The sequence below is a fragment of the Canis lupus genome, chromosome 3 (assembly GCF_048164855.1).
Source record: "Canis lupus baileyi chromosome 3, mCanLup2.hap1, whole genome shotgun sequence".
NCBI classification, from domain to species: domain Eukaryota; kingdom Metazoa; phylum Chordata; class Mammalia; order Carnivora; family Canidae; genus Canis; species Canis lupus.
In genome coordinates, this window is record NC_132840.1 from 76,692,545 (window position 1) to 76,708,214 (window position 15,670).

General features: G+C 40.9%; 1 long non-coding RNA gene across 1 annotated transcript; it reads left to right on the plus strand.

Annotated features, from left to right (window-relative positions):
- Positions 1-2,654: 2,654 nt before the first annotated feature.
- LOC140625233 (uncharacterized) lies at positions 2,655-9,856 on the plus strand. The gene is made up of 4 exons (XR_012024601.1): positions 2,655-2,792; positions 3,414-3,489; positions 5,711-5,779; positions 7,843-9,856. It is a non-coding gene; the product is annotated as an uncharacterized lncRNA (long non-coding RNA).
- The last annotated feature ends 5,814 nt before the right edge of the window (positions 9,857-15,670 follow it).

A 15,670-nucleotide genomic window follows, 5' to 3' on the forward strand; every position in this document is an offset into this window, starting at 1 on the left:
GAGGAGGAAGAGCCTTGAGGGGATTTGGGTTTCCCACCAGGGCAGAAAGACTTCTGATCTTGTAATGGCTCAATTGACAGAGTGGTGGTTCTGTTATTCTATTGTCCAATGTTGAGGTGAAGATCCTGCACCTCCAAATCCCCTCCAGTTTTCTCTCCAAATATTTGGCAGTTCTGAAAAAGGCAGAGTTTATTTCTTTAGCATCATTCTTTTTATTACTTAGGGTGGTGGACAGTGCTTAACAAATATATAGCACTCCATATATTTTTGATCAATTTGATGGCTTTTGGGGAATGGTGGAGGAAACCATTTAAAATCTGTATTTCACCCACCTCCAAATCTCATTTGCAAATGAAGAAATGAAGGCCCTGACTTTGAGTGGACTATTTCCCCAGGAACAGTAGTGTCAGGAACATACTTCCCCATCCCCAGCCTTCCTGCAACTCAGCTCTTGTACATTTTTCATTATCCTCTGCTAGCCTCCAGCTGTCACAACCAATGCTTCAAGGATCAGAAAGCTGACACTCCAGGGGCCCTTGGGTGGCTCAGTAGGTTAAGCACCTGCCTTTGGCTCAGGTCGTGATCTTAGTCCTGGAATCGAGCCCCACTTTGGGTTTCCAGCTCAGCAAAGAGTCTACTTCTCCCTCTGCCTCTACTTCTTCCCCACTCATGCTCTCTCTTTATGTATCTCTCTGTCTCAATTGAATAAATAAAGTCTTTAAAAAGAAAGAAAGAAAGAAAGAAAGAAAGAAAGAAAGAGGAAGAAAGAAAGAAAGAAAAAGAAAGAAAGTTGACATTACAGAAGAAATGGTAGTTGAGTCAATTTTTTGAAGTTTTGGCTACACCCCTTGGTTTAGAGGACAAGTCTTGGTTTTAGGATCTGAAGATAAATTTCAGCTTTAAGAACGAAGTCTTCATACCCAGATTTCCTACACATTGTTAGAGGATCAAGAGAGAGGCTGTCTCTCTCCCAGACAGAACCAGCTTTAAAGCAGTGGTTTCCATGTTGACTACATATTGGAATCCCCTCAGGGCTGAAAATTTACTGACGCCTTGGTATCACTCCCAAAGGTTGTAATTCAGTTGGCCTGGGGTGCGGTGTGGGTCTTGGAATTTTGGAAACATCCTCGTGTGTTCTCAGTGTACAACCAAGGCCGAGAAGTGCTCCCTTGGATGTCTAGGCCTCAGGTAGCTCTGGTTAGTTCAGGAGAGCCTTTCACCGCACCTTGCACCAGGAGGGGGGTGGTGGGGGCTCTCGGAGGCCTTGCTGAGGAAATCAGAAGGAGAACAAAGAGAGAGGAAGTTAAGACATAAGAAAGTATTCAGAATAAAGGTTCATTATTAACCAAACCCAGCAAAGGAGGGAAAAGATATTTTCATTTCTGCCAAAGGCCATATGTGAGCGCCTGTGGGGGAAAGCATATCCATAGCTTTGTGACTGAACCAATAATTCAGATCTGATTCAGAAGCTGACGTTGTTGGATTACAGCTCTACAGCTGTTCCCCGTCTAAGCCCGGCCTCTCCCGATGGGACTTACTGTAGCAACACGTCTCATTTATAGAACTCATATGCAGGGGCCCGGAGACCCAGAACTGTAAATTAAAACCTTGTGTATATTACTGTGGTGAATTCAATTCCGAAGCATTTTGGCTTCTCCAAACAGGCCATTTTCTCACTGGAAAGGGGAGGGGAGAAACACAATGGAAAGGAAGTAGGTCTTTTATAGTCACCCTTCCTTTTTCTGGTAGGAGGTCTTGACACCAAGGTAATGATGGAAATAAATTCTAGTAAAACGTTGAGGCTCAGGTCAGGATTGGTACCAGCGTGTTGGAGGGGTGAGAGGAGTGGGAAAGCAAGCGAGCAGGAAAGAGATGATGGCTCTCTAGAGTCTGAGTGTTAGAGCTCCAAGTTCCAGAGAGAGCACCCTTGGTAGAAGACCAGCTCGAAATTGCTTTACTCTTGGAGGTTTCTCTGGAGGCTTCCCCCTCCCCCCGCTCAAGTTGACCAGAGGAAAGGAAACGGAGACCCAGAGAGAGAAGTTATCTTGACGAATGTCATACAGTGAATTAGCAGATTGGAATGAAAAGCTGAATGCACAATCCCTGTTGCCTTGAAGGCACGATGACAACATTAACGGAGATCTAAGGAGAGGGGGTTCTAGGTAGTGTGGCTAAAGCCAAGTAAGACCATGATTCAGAAAAAAATTGCCAGGAGTTTCAGGCCAAGAGAATTTTCCAGGTTTATCCCGGAGAAAATATATATGCTTAGGGCTCAAGGGTGATCCAAAAGTGAGGATAGATGAGGGGAACATTTTAGAGGGGGAACTAACCAGACCCGTGACTTACTGGATTGTGGAGGAGAGAAAGAAGGATAGGGTCAGGGGATGATGATTCTCCCATTTTGATGCCTCCAAGATCTCTACGTGTCCCTGTCCAGGGACTCACATCACTTAGGTAATGGCTTCCATTATGTAGTTAGTTCTTCTCTATTTAGAGCCAGATGTTTTCCCTCCGTCTAATGTTATTCAGAAATCAAGGGCTAACACCATTACTGTCCTGCCTCCTGGGGTTACCACTTTCATTACTCTCTATGATGCCGTTGCTGATGTGCTGTTTGGGAAGACAAGGCATTTATTCCCCAAACAGGTACGTCCAAAGCATTTTTATCCTGCTCTCTCTAGCCAGCCCCTACTCTCTCCTATGTAACTGGAACTTCTGTCGTAAGCATGTAAGGAAGGGCTTACTGTGCACAATGCACTGCCCCAAGATCAAGGGTCAAGATGAAAAGCAGCGTGAGTATGCCAGGAGGTCAGACCATGAAAATTGGGATGCCAGGAAGGGCCCCGTAGAGGAAGCAGGTTGGGATGCATGGTGCGCAGGAAAGAAAGGGAGGGACCGTGGATTGGGAAGTGTCTCTAACGTACTGGATGCCAGGGTGGACGGTGGTGAAAGCATCCGGGAGGGGCAGGTAGGAACTGGATCGTGCCTCGGGCTTTGACTTGCTGTCCGGGTGTCTAACCACGGTGAATGCTTTGGATGGAGCCATTTGCACCTGTTCTGAGCTATGTCACAGCCCGCACTGGCACCAGGGGGACAGCTGGACGAAATTCTCTGTACCCGACGTCCTGCAAAGTGTGACTGCGGCTTAGTGGGCAGCGAAGCCCATGGGCGGGGGATTAAACCTCTGACCCTGGTTGCATCAGCACCTTGCTCTAAGCAACTCAGATACACTTTGCAGCCTCCCCCACTTCGCCCGAGGCCTAGTGCATCGTCATACATAGAAAGACAGTTGTAGCTACGCGGATGGTTTTGAAATGAGGCACATCTTTTGTTTTCTCTCTTTCTTTTGCTTACGTGTTGCCCACCTGGAATTTATTTGCCAATGACCGTGCACCACATTGCAATTGCCTCAGGTTGGAAGCACAATGTGGGGGTGACTATATTCTCTTCCTGCAAGACTTGCCCCCCACCTCCCCCATGGGTGAACAGGTGAGACAAATATGAATGGGAAGGGTGTGGTGAAGAAGAGTATGAGGGTCTGAGTGGTTTTTGGTTCTGGGACAGCCAAACAATCCCAAGTTCAATTTCCATGGTAATGTTCAGGGACTTCCTTTCCCTTTCCCCCTTCCTTCTTTCCTTCCTTCCTTCCTTCCTTCCTTCCTTCCTTCCTTCCTTCCTTCCTTCCCTCCCTCCTTTTTTTCAGGGTCTTCTTTTGAAGCTCACTCTGTGTCTTGACAATAGCGGAGTCAGTCTTACCTCACTTGACTTCAGACAGTAGGCTGCCGGCAGGAGTGGTTTGCGAATTCTATCTCAGCATGTCTTTACCTGCATTGGGGCAAGGAGCTCGGGGTGCTGCAGGGATGACATCGTATGCTTCCTGCCCAACCTACTCACCCTCCAAGGCCAGACCCAGAGTTGCTTCCACCACAAAGCCTGTCCACATCATTCCAGCTCACTGAGATTGTTACCTATTTTAAATTCATAAATCTCATTGTCTGTACCTCTCACTTGCAAATAATTGCATATTATCTTGCCAAACCACTTGTCATGTTGTCTTTTCTATAATGTAATCCTTATGCTGGTACTTACATTTGATATGTTGATGCTTTGTTCCTCCAGATAGGTTGCAAGCTCCTTCTGAGCAAGGGTCAGACCTAGTGGTTCATTGTATAATAATGGTACCTTGCATTTCTCTGGCACTTTAGAGCTTATAAATCCCTTCCAAATCTATAACCTTATTTGAGCTTTATAATAATCCTGTCAGTTTGGAAGACTCGGTGGTTTTTTTTGCTTGTTTGTTTTTAAAGAGTCTACTTATTTATTCATGAGAGACAGAGAGAGAGAGAGAGAGAGAGAGAGAGAGAAAGGCAGAGACACAGGCAGAGGGAGAAGAATGCTCCATGCAGGGAGCCAGATGTGGGACTCGATCCCAGGACTCCAAGATTACGTCCTGGGCCAAACACAGGTGCTAAACCACTGAGCTACCCAGGATCCCCAAGGAAGACCCGGTGTTATTAGTACCCCAATTTCTCAGACAGAGGATCCTGGAGTAGGAAGTAGTAAATATTTTGTGCAACATTACACCGTACCATGTTTTCTACAGAACAGGGACATCACGGATGCTCAGTAAATATCATTGATTTCTCTGTTCATTAAATCCAAGTTCAATTCCACAGGCAGCCTGATATTTTTAAGCAATGGGTTTTGTATTTTGGGGAGACAATTGGCTGTAAAAGCATCCTGAACTCACCAGCTTACTATGCAACCTTCTGCTTCACCCTAAGTGTTTGGAATGCATTTGGTGAATTAGGACAACACAGACACGATAAATCCGATTTTCAACATGTACTCTTCCTCCAAAGGAAGTTTCCAAGAATCACTTTGTTGCTTCGCTTCTCCTTTTCACTGCCGCCTGGAAAGACACAGGTGGGGGTAATGAAACAGTGGGTTTTTAAAATTCTCCTTTCCAGATGTCATGTATTTGGTTCTTGCAATATTAGTTGGCAACCATATTCGATTTTAGAAGTGTGAGGATTACTTGCAACCATATGACAGAACAGTGTTTCTTAGGGAACCAAACGCTGCAAGAGGCTTTGGTAGTAAAAGTAGCGCAACAAAAATGGAATTTGTAAAGAGGGATTTTATACCTCATACATTCCCAGGAGTCTGTCAGCCTGGGAAAAAACAAAGTGTGAGCACTTTCTAGAACTTTGGGCACCTTCTGCATGAGTCACAGAGCGAATCTGAGCGAGTGTTGAGTAAATTAGCTGCTCCCTCCTGCCCCGCTCCCCATCCCCCACAACCCTCCCTTTCTGTCCTCAGTGTATTTAGACGAAAGTAAAGTTTTCAATTTGTCGAAATTACCTGAAAAGTTGTAAGGATAAATGAGGTGTGAAGGCACTTTGAAAATGGAGAATTGCTTTGAAGAATCCAGACCCAGTCTAAACAGGACCCTCTGTACTTTATAATCCAAGAAGAAAGAAGACAATGACAATGATTAAAATGAAATTCGGAAGGAGGTACAAGAGAAGTGGGCTTCTAGGGCGTGGCCCCAGGTCAAAGGCAGCTGCGGTGCAGAAGGAAAGGCAAGGGAGTTAGAAGATTTGAACCCGAGTGTCACTTCTACGCGGTGTGATGGGGATGATTCATCAGATGTCTGTGAGTGTGTTTTCTTATCTGTGAAGTGGTGATAAAAATGCTTGTCTTATAGGGTGGCTGTGAAGAGCAAATGAGATAAACCACAGGGAAAAGCTTTGCAAATGCAAAGGTGCTATACAAGGTAAGGGATTACAGTTGTTCTTTAGAACAGTATCTTAACGCCTTTGACATGTGCATTTATGAAGAGTGTTGCGGCTTCTAAGGTCCTCATGGATGGTCCAGGCACCAAAATCTCTATGGTGATTAAGCGAAGACTCAGTTATGCCCATTAGTTACTCTTTTAGGAAGTGAATTGATGCCCTTTGAGAAAACATGCCCTTGGCTCTCCCCTCAACCCCCCTTGCTCTTTCTAGGAAGATCTCTTCTTGATCTCTTGAGCCCAGACATGCCCTGACTGACTTTCCTCCTGCCTCTATGCTCTTTCCAGCCTGGTGGTGGGGTAGGGAGGGTCTCCTTTTGTGGTCTGTTACAATCCTGTCCATTCTGGAAGGCTCCCTTTTGACTTCTGTAAAGACTTTTCCTGAGTTCTCCAGGAGAAATTACTTCTCCTTTCACAGTTGTTCTGAAGAGCCTCATTTCCTTCTTAGTATAACATTTGCACCTATATTTCAGTGTGAATTTGCATAGATCTCCTCTGCTAGGATTGTGAGTCCTGCCAGGGGAGGGTACACGGTGTTATTTCACTTGGTGTCCCCACTGCCTGGCACAGGGAGACTGCCCAATACATATTTGCATTCCTCAAATGGTAGTGATTTGGAATCTCTGCAAGGTGCCTCATCTGGGCCAGACAATAGCCTTCAGTGTCCTGAATCAAGGATGTGGTAGGTATTCAGAAAATAATTGTTGGCTGATGATTTGGTTCCCATCAAAGAGATTCAGAAAGGGATTCTTAATTTGTAGTTTGTCACAATATTAAATCTGCCAAAACATTTGATTCCTCTGAGCTTGCTGGCTATTCCAGGTCTCTCAATACAAATACATCTTTAATTTTAGTTTTTTATATCTCTGGGTATTTTGTTTCTGATTTTAAAAGAGGCAGATGCCCAACTTGGCAGATTTGAAGCCCACAAAAAACTTAAGAAGATAATAATAATAATAATAATAATAATAATAATAATACAAAACTGAGATAATCTGTTCTGTTTTTATTGAGTATGGATTTTTTGAGATTAAATTTTAACGTATTATTTTATGACATAAAATAATACCAGAACATCAGAGGCATTTTCTGTGCCATTAAAAAGTCTAACAAAATATATTTTTAGTGACTACATAATGTTCCATCCTATGGATAGACCATAATTTACTAAACCATTACCTTGTATTGCTCATTTAAATTAGATATAATTTTCAATTATAAATGCTTCATACACAAATCTCTCTATTTAAAAAAATCTTTGCAACTTCACATTTTTCCTTAGAATATATTAACAGAGGAAAAATCATTTAAGACACAAACTTCTAAGCCTCTGGGTACATTTTCCAAATTTATTTCCAAAAAGACTGAAACAATTACATATATTTTCATTAATGAGTATTAGAGTGCTCAGTTCATTGTATTCATTCTATATTTTATTACTTCAACTTTTTCACTGGCTTTGATTTTTTCGAGGGTGTTTTGGATCAACCTTGTTTTAACACATGATACTTATTTAATGTTAATCATTTGTTTCTAGAAGGTTTTTCCAGTGAAATTATAGATGTCATCTTCTGAATTGATGATCTAGTGTCACTAATATAATCCTGATGAGTATGACATTAATTCTAAATAATATGAACCATAAAGTGTATGCATGTATGAGCTATTGTTGCGGTGGTTATTAGTAGTATTTCCCAAGAAACAATAGAATTTAGGCAACTGACACATCTAAGATGTCTACTGTAGCAATTTAGAAGGAAACAGTCTTCAGTAGACACAGTAATGTAAGGAAGTATATTAAAATTGAAGAATAAATCAAGCACTCATTAAAAATGAAAGAGAAGATTCAGGCCCATTGTGTAACTGTATTGGCAATGTTTTTGCCTGCAGTGAATTGGAGACTTAAACTAAAGGTATGTGTGTGTGTGTGTGTGTGTGTGTGTATGCACATATATACTATTATGTGTATCTGTATCCATTTATTATTATTATTACTTGAATTTCTTCTAAAACTTTTGTATCATCATTGTCTTTTCTTTTTCCAGGCTATAAGAGGACAAATGCTTTCAGAATTAATATGGACATCTTCATGGGAAAAAAAATCTTGAAACTAAAAAAGAAAATCACTGAATTTATATAATAAAACCCTTTGGAAGGGATCAGAACAGCAAAGTAGACTCATGGTAAAAAATGCAAAGTGATTAGAGATAGTATACTCTAACCCTTCTTTTTTATAGATGAAACTGAGGCCTGTTGGAGTTAAAATAATTCATCTAAAGAGAGATAGCAGGGCAGTGCCAGAAATGGGTCTCCTTGTTTCATGGGTAGTGCATACTCTACTAAACCACTCTGCCCGTCAACAAGTAACTTTATTAGCAGAGGGTATTGCACAGAACTTTTCTTTGTATTTGTCAGCTCAAAAACTTTTGCTGAGTGTGTGAAATGGGGTGTCCTTTATTCTACTATTTATGGAGATGTCACAGAGGATCCACGAAGGAAGTTCACAAAGGAAGCACCAAGACAATATACAGGGCAAGAATCTCCTCCATTGGTCCCCAAGATCCTGATGGTGTACCCTAAGAGACATTTTGTCACCTATAACTCTGTGTCATCATTTGAGACTAATCAGAGTGAAATCACTCTGAATCATTGAACTTTGTTATATTTAATACAACTAATACCTTACTGACTCTAAATGCATCCAGTTTGAATGTGATGAGTCAGGACTAGGATTTTGGATAAAAGGGTTATGGATTCACATGAACATTAGGCACTAGTGGGCTTGTCTCCAGGAAAATATCTGGACTGAATGGCCAAAAGGCTGAGACTTGGTCTCCTGGAGCAAAATAAGAAGAGAGTGAAAACAAACAGTTCTTATGCTTTAGCATTGAAGGTGGAGGGTACTTAACAAAAACAACATGAAGGCTTTTTGAGATGGTTTTTTGTTTGTTTTTATTTTTGTTTTGGCCTCAATAATCAACACTGATCAATTTCAACAGATTCTTGTTCAGTTTCGGTTACAAATATCTATGTCAAAATTTTCCTTGGTAAAGTTAAGTAGATAAAAGCAGACATGCCATATTTCTAGCCCTATTTCTGTTCCCTGGCTCTCTGATCCACTCCCCTGGTTTATCTGGATAAGTATATATCTCAAGTCTTCCTGGTGGAGACCTGGCCTTCGTTGATTTTCCATCCTAAAGGAAGAAGAGCAAAGAGGCCACAGAAAACCTTATATTTTCCTTTTTAATCTAATTCCTGAGTGCCATTTCCACTTCCATCTTCATTTTTAGGCTGACCAGTCAGAAGGCCATGTCCTCCTCGGCTGCCTCTATGTCCAGACACTGGAAGAATTACTCAAGACCTAACTTTCTTTTTATTACACTTCTTAGGAGTACCAGGTAATACATCAACTGAGCAAGGACAGATACAGAAAAGCAATATTTACAATGAGTTATGATGTAAAAGAGATGACTTTCTATTATGTTTTATCAAAGGCAGCCACTAACAAGCATAATGTAATTCACAATGCTTAAGCAGGGCGGCTTTAATTGCAGCAGTCATTAAGTTCACAGGATCATTGAATGCATTAAGGGAGGGAGCCAGTGAGCTATCATGAATGAAATAAGGCCCCCCACTCACCCCACTTCACCTATGTAACTGGTTTGAACTTAGTCCGGGTCTCTGATGTGTCACAACCCTTGACTTCCTCTTCTCCTTCCTGTAGAAAGTCACCATGACTATTTCAGAGCAGCTCAAACACAGTAGCATTTAAGAGGAAAGACAGAGGTGTTGTCAAACTATATTTAAATTTACCAGTGGATTACATTTTTCCTATTACCTCTTACAGCATTTTAAAGTTTGAAGTCTACTCACATCTATTTTTGATAAGTTTATCATCTTCAGAAGTCTACATAAGAAGTACTAGCATCAAAAAGTTCCATCTCCCCAGTAATGACAGAAATGTAAATGGAGACCTATCAGATTAATAAAAACTAGAAATGAATGGTTTTTTTTTATTGGTGGAACGTATATAGGGAAATAGGCACTTTCTTATATTGCTGTGGGACATTAAACATTAATACAAATTTCTGGAAAATGATTTGGTACTGTGTATCAAAACCCCCCAAAAAGGATTCATATATGTTGAACCAGAATTTCTGCATGTAGTAAATTATCATTAAAAATAATTAAGATTTGGCTATAAGGAGTAATGTAAACAGAAATTGGAAGTACTCTGAATATCTACACTAAGAGATTGGTTAAATAAAGTAACATAGGGATAACAAATGAATATTTTGCACTTATTTAAAGCAGTGTTTTAGAAGTCTATTTATTGTGAGGGAAAAGATGTTCGCAACATAAGGTAATGGAATGTGTACCACAAAACCTTATAAATGGCAAGGACCCATTTTTGTAAAAACACATTTTTAATGCATATCTACCTTTACATAGAAAAGAGTAGGGATTTATGTTCTGTTTTTTTTTTCTTTTCTCTTCAATTTCATCTTTCAACATTCATATCTTTTCACTCTATTGCTCTGACATATTGGGGTTATTTCAGGGTTTTTTATACAAATGCCCTTTCTCTCTTTTTCTCCTGGGACTTCTAGAATATTGTCCTCAACTTCTAGAACACTGTCTCTTCTGTCCTTCCTTCCCACAACCACCTCAAGCTCAGTTCAGGTCTTATGTTAAATATTTTCCACTCCAGAAATTCTTTCTTGATCTCTCAAATCTGAGTTGGGTTCCTTCAGTGTGTTCCTGTTCCATAGTATACCTTTTGCATCATTGTCAATACCTGTTTACTAGTTTGTATCATCCATTCTTCCTATGAGAACAGAGAGTGACCTAGATTCTTATCTGTGTGTGGTAGCTTCTTTTGAGGATGGCCACCATCAAGTCCTTCCTTCCCTGTAGCTGCATGCCACACCCCCATGTGAAGTGAAGTCAATTCCTTCCCTCACTTTGAATCCGGGTGGGCTTTGATGACTCACTATGATTAAGGAAACATGGTGAAAATGATGTTTGGAGACTTCTAAAGCTTCCACTTGGGTTTCTTGGAACACTTGCCATGGTTATGTTAGTCATTACATAAGGGATATGAGTACTGTGAGACAACCAATGTGTGAGAAATCCAAGGAAAGTGGAGGAGCCCCAGAGAATGAGACACCGGATGAGGGGGAAAGTGGGAGGGGGAGAGAGAGAGAAAGACAGAGAAACAGATGTAAAGACACTGAGAGAGAGAGAGAGAGAGAAAGAGAGAGAGAGAGAGAGACAGAGGGACAGAGAGCAGCCATGGAGCACTGAGGTTCTAGAGTTCTCCACTCTAGGGAATGAAGATACCATCTTGGAAGTAAACCCTCCTGCTCACCAGCCCAGCAAATGCCACATTCGTCCAGCTGATCCATTCCCAAATTCTTGACTCACAAAAATCATGAGCAAAAATCATATGGTTGTTTAAGCAACTAAATTTTGAGATAGGTTGTTACATAGTAATAGATAACTAACATCAGCCTGGCGTGTATCACATAGTAATAGATAACTAACATCAGCCTGGCGTGTATCGAGCCTTTAATAAATATCTATTAAAGGAATGCATAATGGGAGATTTTACTTTCTTTTTTCCCCTTTTACCCCACCTTCTGATTTCTTTGTAATGCATATAAATAATAAACCACAAAATCTTTTCTTAATAAAACAATTTTCAGAAGACCTGAAAATGGCAAATGATGGCCAGTTGACCAGCAGATATCTCTGATTTGACCCAATTCTGTAGAAATGTCCTCAATTCTTTCTGGCAGAGTGGCTTCTCCACGACAGCCTCTGTCTCATGGAGCAATGAATAGTTATCTGAACAGGACAGGGTGAAATAGATCACAGTACTAGACTTCTGATCTCTGTTTCTAAAATTTCAAATGATCCCAGACGACTTCCTTCGGTTCATCTTAGCCTTCTCTGAGCTCATTATTCCCTGTTATTTAGGGAAGAAAAAAAAAAAAACATTATGTCTTCTTTTTCTTCTTACAGAATAGTCTTGGGTTCTTAAGGTTAAGAGTGTGGAAGACTCATTTTCCAGGGTCTTCCCAGGGACTCATTTTCATTCTAAATGAATTTCTATGAGTTGGAAGGAAGATGCCTACTGGCTCATTATGACGTGGCAAGGGGTGGGGGCATTGTACTAACATCCTTCACATGACCATTTCTTTCCAGTCTGGGCCACGCCTAAGTTTTACTTATGAAGCATGGGAGGGCCATTACTGTCGGTGGCATTTCTAAACCAGTTGAAGCATCTGTGTCTGGAATGAATTAGGTGTCCTAGATGGATGGAGTGAAATGTTCTTTAGTGACAAGTGGAGGATTAACGAGATGATCTGTGCTAACACTTTTAGCTCAAGAATTCTGTGGCATTCTAAGGGTTTCCTCTTGGAGAGCTGAGTGCATGGAGGATCATTCCAAACCCTATCATTTTTTATCCCATTTCTCCATAGGTATGTCCCTACACTTGAGATTTTCCTTGGAGACCAAAGTAAAATAAATGGCAAATAAGTGAATTCACCAATGGGTAAATTAATTAGATACCTAGATTAATTTTTTTTATTGTGGTGAAATATGCATAAGATTTAACATTTTAGCCATTTTGAAGTGTACAATATGGTGGCATTAAGTACATTCACAATGTTATATATCTATGACCAGTATCTTATTTCCAGAACTTTTTCATCATCCCCACACCTTGATTTTTTAGACATCTTCTAACTATTCAAAGGTGACTTTTTTTTCTTATTTCTAGATTCTAAATGTTTGATGTGGCCAAGCAACTGACCTTGAGAAAAATGTCTTAGTTTCAAAATCCTCCACGGACGAAATCTTTCAGAAACATGTTCATCAGAGTAGTAACATGGAGACGGACTTAGTGTTGTGGTCACATCAGTGGTTTTAAATCCTCTGAGAAGGGTTAACATCTAAAAGCCTAGTAGCTGCAGTTGGTGAATCATTCAGATCATTTCAGGTCTGGGGGTGAGGATTGCTCTCTGCTCAGTGCCATTCTTCTGCTTTCCCCCTGCTAATAGACTCTGCTCCCCTGGCCACAGGGGCGATCATGTTGATTGTGTGGTCCATCCTGGGCTATTCTTGGTACCTCACTTCCAGACCACAGTGACTGGTCCAAGGGATGGGCATAAGATCCAAACTATGTTCAGAATTTTTATCTGGGGATTTTCCCAATTTCAGTTGGAGAAGAGGGCCTATATTTACACCTCTGGTTTTGGAGCACTGCGACACAAATATGGAGTAGTGGCAGCCATATATCCCACCCTGTTCAGTAAGATAGTTTGAGAGAAAAAAATTAGCACTTGGAGAGAAACAGAGATAGACTTTTTAGAACATTTGATCCTTGGTTTAGTTGTCCCTAAGGCCATGTCCAACTTTTGCCCCTTTTACTGTTGAATTATTACTAATCTCCCTGTTTTGCTTAAATTATTTCAAGTTGTGTTTCTGTCCCTTGCAACTACAACTTCTGATCAAAATAGTAGGATTTAGAATTGTGGACAAACTACCTATCTTGATCAATAATATAGATGCCAGCCAGTGTTGGTACCCTGGGGGAAAAACATATGGATAATGTTTCCTATGTCCATCCATCCACATGTCCAACCATCTTTCCATCCAGCTCCAGTCTCATGGATATCACATATATGTGAATAAAAAGCAACACTTTAAATTTCTTTTTTTTTAAGATTTTATTTATTTATTCGTGACACACACACACACACACACAGAGATACAGGCAGAAAGAGAAGCAGGCTTCATGAAGGGAGCCCGATGTGGGACTCGATCCCAGGACTCCAGGATCATGCCCTGGGCCAAAAGCAGGCACTAAACCACTGAGCCACCCAGGGATCCCCCAACACTTTAAATTTCTATAATGTATTCCATCTTGTGAAATCCTCCTCATTGGCCAAAATTAGTAGCATCAATTGCAGGGAACAGAAGGCACTACATCCATTTAATCAGTAGGGATCTAATACAAGGAATTAGGTACTTCCAGAATTGTTGGGTATGCTGGAGGAGCTCAAGCTCTAGGGTGGGCCTCTTGGAACAATACTGTGGAATTGGTTGGCCCAGGGAACTTCTGCTTCTGCCACGATCAAAGAAGAATCAGGAGGTTACCACTGGAACTACTGACTTTAAAACTGAAATCAGTAAGCCATTTCAGATGTCTTCACAACTGTCTTTATCTCTCATAAATCTGGTGATAGGAAACTTCATTTTACTGCAGAAAAGTCCCCAAGTCTCCACAGCTGTACTTTTCAGTGGCAATAGCAGAATGTAGGGAAATGGACTTCACCTCACCTCTACCTTATAAACCCTGTGGTTGTATCTAAATGCATATCATGTTAATTGGGTAAAAGAAACCGTGTTTAGGACAGAGGTGGGGGTAAGCTTGCTCTCCTTGCTGGTTAAAGTCCACCTTTGCATTAATTTGGGGTAGCCCAAATGATGTATTTGGGGGTCATAGACAGGACGATGAAAAAACCAAAAACTATTATGTCAGGAGTAACTGAAGGATCTGGGGATATGTTGCTGGGAGAGAGAAAACTCGAGAAGGCGCTGTTTTCTTTTGCTAGACATTTGATAGGCTAACTTCTTTATGGTCCTTAAAGGTAGGATGAAAGCTATAGGAGATACAAATTAATGGACATTACAAAGAAGTTCCCACTTGTCAGAGCTATGGAATGATTGGGCTGTTCTGGAGTTTTCTGACTTTAGTAGTACCCAGTCATTATTTACGTGGTGGAAAATTTTATGTTTAGATCCTGACACTTGAATATGAATTCGTTATGAAGTTGGTTAATTTTGGCAAAGCTTTTTTCTTTCCTCAATTTTCCAGGGTAACTGTATCTATATTACTGCTGGGTTTAGAGAGAAATGGGGTTGAACACACCTTCTCTTTCAGGATCCAAACTAAGATCTTATGGAGGCGGGTGGCTATGGGGAACTCAGGAGATAGTCAGAACACTGTTGAAATAACACCATCAGGGGTTAGAGAGGAATAAGAAACAGCAGCATCTCCCACAAAAGATTTCAGGAATATATCCGATGGGCCATTTGGGCAGAACTGGGGTTTGACTGAGGAGTGTAATGGGATTTGGTATAAATAGTAATAGTTACTGGATATTGATCATATTGTGTGTGTGTGTGTGTGTGTGTGTGTGTGTGTGTGATATTTATCACTGAATACTCACAACACCTTTTTTTTTGAGAGCTCCTTGATTTACACGTGAGGCAAATGAAGCCTAGAAAGGCTAAGAGACTTGTCCAAGGCAACAGTCACAAAGGAGCAGAGCCAGAATTTGGCCCCTGGAGCTCATGCTTATGCGCTCCATGACATCATGTTCTATGTCCAAATTGGGAAAGAATAAAAATCCAGCTGATAAGCCACGGCTGAGCCTAGGCTGTTAACAATCTGATCTACACAGCCAAGCCAAGAGGGTAAGGAAAGACAAATCCAAGTATTACATGGGCAAGGAGCCATCCATTTTTCCTTCCATAATCGGGATAACATAGTCAAAGCTAGGGAATGCTATTTTTGAGACATCTTTAATAACTGATTTCAGCTCCATTTATTCTAGTTACAGTTTTTCATCCATAAAATAGAAATAAAAGTAATTGCCTCAAAAGGTTCATCTGAGGATTCATTAATGTATATAAAAGTGCTTGCCTGGAGTGGAGTTGCTAAATCAAAGGGAGTTGACCGAGTTTCCAAACCAGCAGTTGTTTTGCCTTTAAGGAGATGGTTTCTGTCTTAGACCATCCAGTTGGTTAGAGAAACAATGGGAAAAGAGATATTTTTGAATTCTGGGCAGGCCTTTA